Source organism: Apium graveolens, chromosome 9 (assembly GCF_009905375.1).
Source record: "Apium graveolens cultivar Ventura chromosome 9, ASM990537v1, whole genome shotgun sequence".
Taxonomy (NCBI): domain Eukaryota; kingdom Viridiplantae; phylum Streptophyta; class Magnoliopsida; order Apiales; family Apiaceae; genus Apium; species Apium graveolens.
In genome coordinates, this window is record NC_133655.1 from 75,186,594 (window position 1) to 75,197,883 (window position 11,290).

General features: G+C 40.8%; 2 non-coding genes across 2 annotated transcripts; both read left to right on the forward strand.

The window, feature by feature from the left end:
• The first annotated feature begins 1,099 nt into the window (after positions 1-1,099).
• On the forward strand, positions 1,100-1,206 carry LOC141688218 (small nucleolar RNA R71). Its single transcript, XR_012561676.1, has one exon. It is a non-coding gene; the product is annotated as a small nucleolar RNA R71 (small nucleolar RNA).
• A 4,630-nt stretch (positions 1,207-5,836) lies between these two features.
• On the forward strand, positions 5,837-5,943 carry LOC141687990 (small nucleolar RNA R71). The gene has a single exon (XR_012561462.1). It is a non-coding gene; the product is annotated as a small nucleolar RNA R71 (small nucleolar RNA).
• Positions 5,944-11,290: the final 5,347 nt, after the last annotated feature.

An 11,290-nucleotide genomic window follows, 5' to 3' on the forward strand; every position in this document is an offset into this window, starting at 1 on the left:
TTTTACCTTCCTTGAAAGAATAATCTTCATAAATTTTGCGTAACTAGGCATTTGCTCCAGAGCCTCAGCGAAAGGTATATTGATGTGAAGTTTCTTGAACACCTCCAGAAACTTACCAAACTGCTTATCCAGCTTTTGTTGTTGTAATCTCTTAGGGAAAGGTGGTGGAGGATAGAGCTGTTTCTACCCTGTATTACCCTCAGGCAGAGTGTGTTCAACAGTAGTCTTCCTTGATTCTGCCACTTTTTCCGCTTTCTCCCCTTGCTTATCTTCTTCATCACCAACTTCAGCTTCCCCGTCTTTTGCTTATTCAGCATCAACAACTTTTCCAGACCTTAAGGTAATAGCCTTGACTTGCTCTTTAGCTTCCTTCCTGCCTGGTACTTCAGTATCACTGGGAAGTGTGCCAGGTTGACGATTGAGCACTGCATTGGCTATTTGACCGATTTGATTTTCCAAGGTCTTGATAAAAACCGCCTAACTTTTGCACAATAGCTTAAGTTACTCAAAATCAGCACTAGAGGGTGGAGCAGCACCTCCTTGTTAAGGATATGATTGCGTTTGAGCATACTGCTGTAGTTGCTGGAATCTAGGTGGATTAAGCTGTTTACTTATGCCTTGCTGATATGGTTGCTGAATAGCATTCTGATTATTACTCCAGCTGAAATTTGGATGATTTCTGTTGTTAGGATGATAAGTTGCTGGCACAGGCTGCTGCGATCGCTGATAATTATTCACATACTAAACAGATTCATTAACAAGAGAACACTGATTCATAGCATGAGAACCTGCACAAAGCTCACAGATCATAGCTATCTGATTGACTCCATAGGTGGCTAAAGAATCGACCTTTATAGACAGCGCTTGGAGGTGCGCTATAATAGCTGTAGCTGCATCAACTTCCAGAATACCTGCTACCTTCCCAGGCATCATCCTTTGAGTTGGGTTTTGATGCTCATTTGCAGCCATCGTCTCAATTATATTATAAGCCTCAGTATAGCTTTTGGCCCACAAGGCTCCTCCAGCTGCTGCATCAAGCATGGGCCGAGATTGGGCCCCCAAACCATTATAGAAACCAGTGATCACCATCCAATCAGGCATACCATGATGTGGACACTTTCTCAACATCTCCTTATAGCGCTCCCAAGCTTCGCACATGGATTCTGTAGGCTGCTGCGCAAACTGTGTAAGAGCACTCCTCATAGCCGCAGTCTTCGCCATTGGGTAAAACTTTACCAGAAACTTCTGCGCAAGATCTTGCCAAGTAGTGATGGACCCAGTTGGTTCAGAATGTAACCAGTCCTTAGCTTTATCCCTTAGTGAGAATGGGAAAAGCCTCAGCTTGATAGCCTCATCAGTCACACCATTCTATTTGAAAGTACTACAGATCTCGACAAAATTCCTTTTGGGGTCTTCAGTCGCAGCACCTCCAACAGAAACAGAATTCTGCACCATCTGAATAGTGCCCGGCTTGATTTTAAAAGTGTTAGCCTGAATAGCCGGATGAAGGATGCTTGACTGAATGTCATCAATTTTAGGCCGAGAAAAGTCCATAAGAGCTGGATCTGCCAGAACTATACGATCACCCATTTTTGATTCTTTCTGCTCACTTTCTATATCCGAATCTTCAAAATCTATCTTATCCGCAATGCCAAGAACTTCGTCTGTCTCCTCAGCCATATCTAAAGTCCTCTTGCGAGTACGAGAACGTGTTTGCATAAACGCTCGCTAAAGTACCTGAAACATAACCGGAAATAATAAGTAACAAGTCTTAATCAATGAGTCCTAATGACCATTGATGGTAAGTACATAAACTAAAAAAATACGCCGCGTCCCCGGCAGCGGCGCTAAAAACTTGTTAGGGCGGAAACACGTGCTAATAATACGGGCAAGTCTACGCGTTCGCAAGTAATATAGAATACTTTCTAGTTCGTTCCCATAGAGACTCATACTAATTATGTTCAATTAACACTCACTCACCAATGTATAATTACTTCTCAATGTTAAGATAATAACACTTAGATTTGATTAACTAATTATTAACTACAATTAACTACGAGAATTAAGCACTTAATTGACACTTGAATTAACAATATTAAAACACACATGAGATCACAACTTCATTACTACTTCCTTCAATAGTCATTGTCATTACCCTTAGCATGCAAAAGTGATGATATTAATCGAACAACACGAAACTGATAAAAGCCAGCTTTTATTGTACTAATACCATTCTACCAAGTATCCACAATTAAGATAGACGTTGAATAGGCATCAATTATTTTCAGACCCTATATGTCTACAGAATTTGACAACATAACGATTTAAGCACAAGTTATTCCTTATGATTACACAGGGCAAGTAAAACGGTTAGAGTTACTCACTAATCATGCATACACATACATGAACCTATGCTAGCATGGCAAGTTCTAAACATCAAGATCCACCGTCGCTTCACAAGAGATTAACACCCTATCTTATATGTTCGCGACGCACATAAGACGAATAAGCACAACCAATACTAGATATCATACAATCATCACACACTAAGGTATTAAACACTAACTAAAGAATTCCATAGTAAATCCGTTACGACCCCATGATCACGATTAGCCCATGATAGAACTCATCGTCATCATGGGTTCATATGAAAACATGATAATAACACACGAGAATAATTAAAACTACTTATATTAAACCAGAGTACGTCACAAGAGTAAATAGGTTCAAAGTAAAGAAAACTAGGATCCAACGTTACAATGAAATAAAGAATCACAAGAAAATATGCTTCCTCTTCGTTGCGGTGTGCTAAAACGGTCTTCTTCCTTATTTCCTCGCTCCTTGATTAATACTACGATCCAACCTCTGTGAAACGTCTCTGAAAACTACTTATATAGGAGTCCCATAAAACCCAGCTAACTCAGAAGTTGGAAGCTTAACAGAATCAGGAGTCTAAAATAATTATTTTAAAATTCCATCTCGCAGCGGCCGCTCAGCATTCCTGAGCGGGCGCTGAGACCCCTTCTGGAAAATGCTCTGTTTTTGCTCCCGTTTTTGCTGCATTCTGCTCCTATCTTCCCACGCGCAATACCAAACACATGCCAAGGCTTATTCTTGATGAAACCTCTCCAGAAATACAATTAATACCCTGAAATGCACAAACACTAGAAAAATGCATCAAATACACAAAATACTTGATTCCAAGACATCAATTCAAGCCATTATAAGACGTTCTAAGTGGTATAAAATGCCACTTATCAGTAAATCAATTCATTAGGACTTAAACATCCCTTTATTCATCATCACTACACTCACATCAACATCAACCAATCAATCAGAAATAGCTCAACCTAAGGGATCATGTTATATGCATGCAAACGCAACTACATGGACTCAGATAATAACACGACTCACATAATAACACGAACAAATGTGTCCTATATGAACAAGCATGCAAAAATATTGATGAACTACAACTAAACATGCAATATTAATCTATATGAATCTATATAGACACACACTCTACTAATCTTTACATTATCACCCCCAAACTTAAAATTTTCAATATCCTCATTGAAGGTAATAATAAGGATTTCAGGCATACCTAGTCGTCAGAAAGATCACCCTCCTCGGGCGGAGGATCAGGTGGCCAATCAACCTCGACACCAGTGGCTCGAAAAGCAGTTCCCAAAGCCTGTGTCACATCTGCATCAAAATGACGGTGAATGTCGTGAATGGCCTCTATACGCCTAGTCAATCGCCTGTACTTCCCATTACCAACACCAGTCCTATCAACTTCCTGTTGCGCATGAGAAGAACCCTCTGTAGGCACTGGAGGATCCATCCGGCTACCCTCTACCTCATCAAAAATATATCCCAAGCCCTTGTCATGGGTTGTACCTTAGAATGCATAACTCAAGTGATCAGGTAGTGGGTGAAGCTCAAATATGGAAACATCTTCAAAAGATGGCTCGAGATGTTCCTGAGAAATTTTCAGCTCTTCTAACCCAAGAGAATCGAATGGCATATCCAACTTCCTCTTCCACGGAGGTGCATTCAAATACTGCGGTTGCTCTGCCCCTTCTTTGTCATCAATAACTAATTTCCCCATTAAGGATCTCTCTAAGGTCTCTGACTTTGGAAATTGCTCAAGTTCCGAATTCACGACAGAGTCTACCCACTCTACTTTAAAGCACTCCTCTTTAATTATGGGTAACTTTATTACCATGAACACATTAAAAGTGACATTTTGATCGTGAACCTTCATCGTAAGCTCTCCTTTTTGTACATCGATCATAGTTCAGCCAGTAGCTAAGAATGGTCTCCTCAAGATAATGGGAATCTTCTTATCCTCCTCAAAATCAAGAATTATAAAGTCAGCAGGGAAGATGAGTTTATCCACCTTGACCAAGAAATCCTCCACAATGCCTCGTGGATATGTAATAGAACGATCGGCCAACTGCAAGGACATATATGTCGGCTTCGGATCAGGTAGACCAAGCTTCTTGAAGATAGAAAAGGGCATCAGATTGATGCTAGCTCCCAAATCACACAAAAACTTGTCGAACGACAAGTTTCCGATGGTGCAAGGAATAGTGAAGCTTCCAAGATCTTTAAGCTTCGGAGGTAACTTCTATTGCAACACAGCACTGCATTCCTCCGTTAGAGTAACGGTGTCTAAGTCCTTGAGCTTCACTTTCCGAGAGAGAATACCTTTCATAAACCTCACATAGCTAGGCATCTGTTCAAGAGCTTCAGCGAAGGGTATGTTGATATGAAGTTTCTTGAACACCTCCAGAAACTTAGCAAATTGCTTATCCAACTTCTACTTCTACAGCCTTTTAGGAAAAGGGGGTGGAGGATAGATCTGTTTCTCCCCTATATTACCCTCAGGAGGAGTTTATTCCACAGTAGTCTTCCTTGGTTCCACCTCTGCTTCCTTCTGCACTTACAAGGGTGCAGACGTACCTACATTCTGGATAGAATTTTTAGACTCTTCATCTTGCTAAATTTGGGGACTTGCGACCCTTCCAGACCTCAAGGTGATGGCGTTCACCTGTTCTTTAACTTCCCTCTCGCCTGGATTGGCTTCTGTATCACTAGGAAGCATTTATGGTGGTCGATTCAATAAGGTGTTAGGAATTTGCCCTATTTGGTTCTCCAGATTCTGGATAGAAATAGCCTGGCTTTGGCATATAAGAGCCTGGTTTTTGCACATAAGCCGCAACTCCTCCAATTTAGATTTTTCAGTCGAAGATAGACCTGCACCTCCATTAGTTTGTTGTTGAAGTTGGATTTGTTGTCTTGGTGCGAATTGTTCCTGGAAACCAGGAAGATTGAATTGCTCGTTTCCAAACTGCTGGAACGGCTGTTGCATAGCATTCTGATTGTTGCTCCATCTGAAGTTAGGACGATTCCAGTTGTCAGGATGATAAGTGTCTGGAACTGGTTGCTGCGATCTCTAAAAGTTGCTAAAAACTGAGTTGATTAACTAGATATAGCGCATTGCTCCGTCGTATGCGAACCTGCACATAGCTCACAAACACTGGTTATCTGATTAACACCATAGTTAGCTAGAGAATCGATCTTTATAGATAACTCCTTTAGTTGAATAGTGATAGCCGTAGCTGTATCCACTTGAAGAACTCCTGCTACCTTGCCCTGTGGCAATCTCTGAGTTGGATACTGATATTCATTAGCAGTCATCAGTTCAATTAGATCATAAGCTTCCTCATAGCTTTTTGCCCATAATGCTCCACCTGATGCTGCATCGAGCATGGGTCTTGAATGTGCTCCCAAACCATTATAGAAGCAATTGATGATCATCCAATTAGGCATTCCATGATGAGGACACTTCCTATGCATCTCCTTGTAGCGCTCCTAAGCTTCACACATAGATTCTCCCGATTGCTGCGCAAATTGAGTGAGAGCATTCCTGAGTGCTGCTGTCTTCGCCATAGGGAAGAATTTTGTAAGAAACTTTTGAGCAAGATCTTCCCAAGTAGTAATCGAACCAGCTGGTAGATAGTGTAACCAGCTCTTAGCTTTATCCCTCAGAGAGAATGGGAATAGTCTTAGCTTCACAGCATCTTTAGAAACACCGTTGAACTTGAAGGTATCACAGATCTCAAGGAAATCCCTTATGTGTATATAGGGATCTTCCGTTGGAGAACCCCCAAACTGGATTGAATTCTGCACCCATTGAATTATGCCAGGATTGATCTCAAAGGTATTAGCTGTGATAGCTGGCCTAAAAATGCTAGATTGAATGTCATTGATCTTGGGTTGAGAAAAATCCATCAAGGCTTTTATTCGTGCTGCTGGATCTCCCATTGTAACGAGTACTTGAAACACAACAAGTAAACCGTGAAAGTAAAAGAGTCTGAGTCAGTGAAATTTAACGACCACTGATGAAAAGCACTTAAACTAAATAATTAACAACACTAAGTCCCCGGCAGTGGTGCCAAAAACTTGTTAGGGCGAAAACACACGCTAATATTCACACAAGTATACGCGTTCACAAGTAGTATAAGAAATATATCAGATTTGTTCCCATAGAGACTGGTTTAGGTTAAGTTCAATTTATGCACCTATGCAACAATGTATGGTTATCGCTCAATGCTAAGACAAATAACAAATTGGGTTTTGATTAAACTAAGAGATTATACTAAATAACCTTAACTAATAGAATTGAGGTTGAATTACTATATATGACAAACATGGGATCCTAACTTCATTAAATACTTCATTCAATAGCCTTTTTGTTCTTAACTTTAGCATGCAATGGTGATAACACTAATCAAATAACACGAAACTAGTAAATGCCAATTTTCATTGTACGAATACCCTACTAAAAAAGCATCCACAAAAGAGATAGAAGTTGAATAAACACCAATTATGCTTAGTCCTTATATGTCTATAAGAATTGAAAACATAACGATTTAATGTGCAAGTTATCTATCGTGATTACATATGGCAAGTAAGATGGTTAAAATTACCCACGAATCATGCATATAAATACATGAACCTATGCTAACATGGCAAGTTCTAAATCTCTATATTCAATGTCACTTCAATAGAGATTAACACGCTATCTTATATGTTATCTACGCACATAAGAGGAATAAGCACAACCAATACTAGGATATCAATCAATCACTACACACTAAGATATTAAAACAAATTAACTAAAGAAATCCATAAGTAAATTCGTTTGAACCCCACAATAATGATTAGTTCATAATCAAACTAATCGTCACCATGGGTTCTAATGAAAGCATGATAATAAACAATATAAGAGTGCTAGGGTTCAAAGACAAATCGAAAACAAGCATCCAAATATCAACTATATTCAAGAAAATAAAAGTCTTCTTCTCCATAGCCATCTCGTGCTCTCTAGGTCTTATTATTTCTCTCCCAGGTCTCCTTCCCGTTAAAAACGTATTTTTATTGATATATATAGACTTCTAGTCATTCTGGGCTTCCAGACTCTCAAAATCAGACTGGAATCAGGATTTTGTGAAAACGACTTGGCACGGCCGCGCGCTATCCCAGTGCGGGCGCGCTCTATTTCTGCGGTTCCAGCGCGGCCACCCCGCTTCTCAGCGCGGGCGCGCCATGCTTCTGTTGTTTCAGCGCGGCCGCCCCGCTTCCCAGCACGGGCGCGCCGTGCTTCTGTAGTTGGAATTCTGAATTTTTTTCTTTTTGCTGTAACTTTTGCCCCATTCGTCAGAATTTGACGAATAAGCAGTCCACGTGAAGCTAACGAGATTCTCTACAACTTGAGAATGTCCTAGGCTTCAAATTCTGATCTCTTTCCATCATATATTCAATAAAAGCTCCATTCTTCCTCCAACTAGTGCCTGAGATGCAAAAACACAAAAACACATCAAAATACCAATAAATTGAGTCCAAAACACCAACTTAAGCCTGAAATGAATCCTTAAAAGTAGATATAAAATCCACTTATCAGCTGCTCACATGAAGTTCAAGGTTTGCCACTTGGATGTAAATAGTGCATTTCTTAATGGTGAACTTGACGAGGAAGTGTATATTGAACAACCTTCAGGTTTCATTGATCCAAATTATCCAAATCATGTTTACAAGTTGGATAAACCACTCTCTGGACTAAAACAAGCTCTAAGAGCCTGGTATGAAACACTTCCACAGTTCTTACTAAAGAGTGGTTTTAAAAGAGATACCATTGATAAAACTTTATTTTATAGGTATCGCGGTAAGGACTTGTTGTAAGTTCAGATATATGTTGATGATATGCTTTTTGGCTCTACTAATAATAAACTCTGTGAGAGGTTTGCCAACTTAATGCAGACTAGATATTAGATGGGTATGGTGGGAGAATTAAGTTATTTTTTGGAATTACAAGTCAAGCAGACTAAAGAAGGTATATTCATTAATCAAGCTAAATATACAAGGAATTTGCTTAAAATATTTGGAATGCAAGACAGTTCAACTGCAACAACTCCCATGACTACTGCAACCAAGTTAGCTATTGGTTCATCAATAGATATAACTAACTATAGAGGTATGATTGGATCACTTTTATATTTGACTGCTAGTAGGCCAAATATCATGTATATTACCTGTCTGTATGTAAGGTTCCAAGATGATCTAAGGGAACCACATATATACCTGTGATATGGATATTAAATACATCCTAAAGACACATTAAATGTCACATTAATTACACTTGAGCTTCTTGTCTGAAGTCCAGTACACCCTGTCTGGTCCGAACTCATAGCAGACTCAAGACGACCCATGTAAACAAGGCCCACCAGCTGAGGTTGTCAAGGTCCATGAACACAAGTTGTTCACGGACTAGGCCTAATACGGCTGGAAGAGCAGAGACATGTGTTCTAAACGGACTCAAAGTCCTACACAGAAGGTTCTGGAGTTCCTTCCCTTACAGGACACCTAATTACCATCTAAGTTAGAGACTTGTCCACCAAGTCTCTCAACAGAGGTCTAACTCTAGACTCATCTCTATATAAAGGACTCAACCCCTCAACCTAGAACTACGTTTTTGGATTAATTCTCTACAACACAGAGATACGTAGGCATCTTGCAAGGACCGATAGTCCCAAACGCAAGAGCAGCCATTAAAGCTCGAAGCTCACTAACCCTAGCATTAAATACTAACACACTAAGGTATATATTCCATAACATTTGGTGCCGTATGTGGGAAGACTACAACAACCATGGTGAATACACGGAGCAGAAACAATAGTGGAACATACACTCCTGTCCCATCGTGAACGATCACATCAGTGGTGGAAGTACCACCGCACTCAACTTATGCATCCACCGAAGGAGCAACCCTGGTAGGGGCAACTGAGGCTCAGCCACAAGGGACAAATCCCCCGGCTCCTCAAGGGATGAATCCCCAATTTCAGCAGCTACATACACATATAAACTCTCAACCCATTGGGTATGAGTACTCAGCAATTGTGACTACTAACCCCTCTTATGGGATGCCTGTATACCCCAAAGTTGGAGGGAGTGGACACTCTAATAGGAGTGAAGTACAAGGGCGGACTCTCCAATACATACGTGGCTTGGATCCTATTCCGGAGGATCAAGAATTCTCTGGACCTTATACTGATAACTTCAAATTATCATATGATGATGTTGCTCCGAGAAGGAGGCGTGCTGGCAAAGAGCCAATGACTGATACTGAACAATGCCCTAAGAGCAGTCAAGGGACGAATCCCCAAGATGTTTAAGAGAGGATCAGGGCTCATGAAGCTGAGATCTAAAGGTTGAAGCATAACCTAGAGACGCATCTGAATCCAAGACCCCCACTTGCTCTAAGGCGGAGAGATCCTCCTCTAATCATAGACCTGGATGGTCCAATACTAAGGAGGGCTGTTTCCCAAAGGGCTGATCCAAGTGATCTTATGCCCCTAGGAGATCCTGATGATCCAAACCCACCATTCAGTGACGAGATAATGAATGCCCGCATCTTAAGAAAGTTCAAGATGCCCACTGTCAAAACATATGATGGTACTAGAGACCCTGCTAATCATGTTAGGACATTCTCTAATGCCCTGTTGCTACAGCCCGTGAACGACACTATAAAGTTTCGGGCCTTTCCTCAAACCCTATCGGGTATGGCTCAAAGGTGGTATAGTCGTCTACCCTCAAACTCTATTGGATCCTTTAAGGACTTGAGCCAAGCTTTTATCAAGCAGTTCATAAGTGGCAGAGTACACGAGAAGAATTCAGCCTCTCTCATGGGCATAGTCCAAGGAGCAAAGGAGTCCCTAAGAGAATATCTGAATCAATTTATGAAGGATGCTTTGAAGTTCCCTGCTCTTGATGATAAGGTAGCTATGATACCCCTATAGAGAGGGACTAGAGACGAGTTCTTTAAGTTATCCCTGGCTAAGAGCCCTCCCGAAAGCATAATGCAGCTCTAGGATAGAGCTGGAAAGTATATCAAGGTGGAGGAGAGTATGAAGAAGATGACTGTAAATAATGAACCTACTGGAAACAATAAGCGTAAGACGAATCAGGAGTACGATGCCAAGGACGAGTATCCACGAATTGGGAAAAAATCTGACTCCTCCTCTTCTAAGAAGAATTAGAAACCAAGGTTCACTGAATATGCAAGGTTAAACGCTATAAAGAGCCAAATACTCATGGAAATTGAGAAGGACAAAGACTTCAAATGGTCGAAGCCACTAGGGGAGACCCCGAGAAGAGAGACAAGAGTCGATACTGTAGGTTTCACAAAGATGTTGGTTATGATACTGACGATTGTAGGAAACTCAAGGATGAGATTGAGTATCTGATCTGAAGGGGAAAGTTTGGACATTTCACCAAGGGTGAAGAGGCCGGAGGCCAAAAGAGAGATAATGATCGAAGAGTTGACGATCAAAGGGGTAACAACCCGCAGCCCTGAGGGCTAGTATTTAATATGATCTCAGGAGGTCCTATAACAGTTGGTACTACAAGGAACTCCCAAAAAGCTTATGAAAGAGAAGTGATGAGCATTGTTGGAGAGCCTTCTAAGAAATCTAATTCAGAGATGACGCTTGAATTTGATGGCCCAGACCTTGAAGGTTTGAAATTTCCTCAGGATGATCCTGTAGTTATCACTTTGATAATCGATAATTGTCCTGTCATGAGGGTCCTAGCGGACAATGGAGCTTCCGTGGACATTCTGTTCCATGAAACATTCATAAGGATGGGCTACAACGATTCTCAACTAACTTCATCCGACGCACTCATCTTGGGTGGATGAGTTGCTTTCTATACTATGGGCATATCG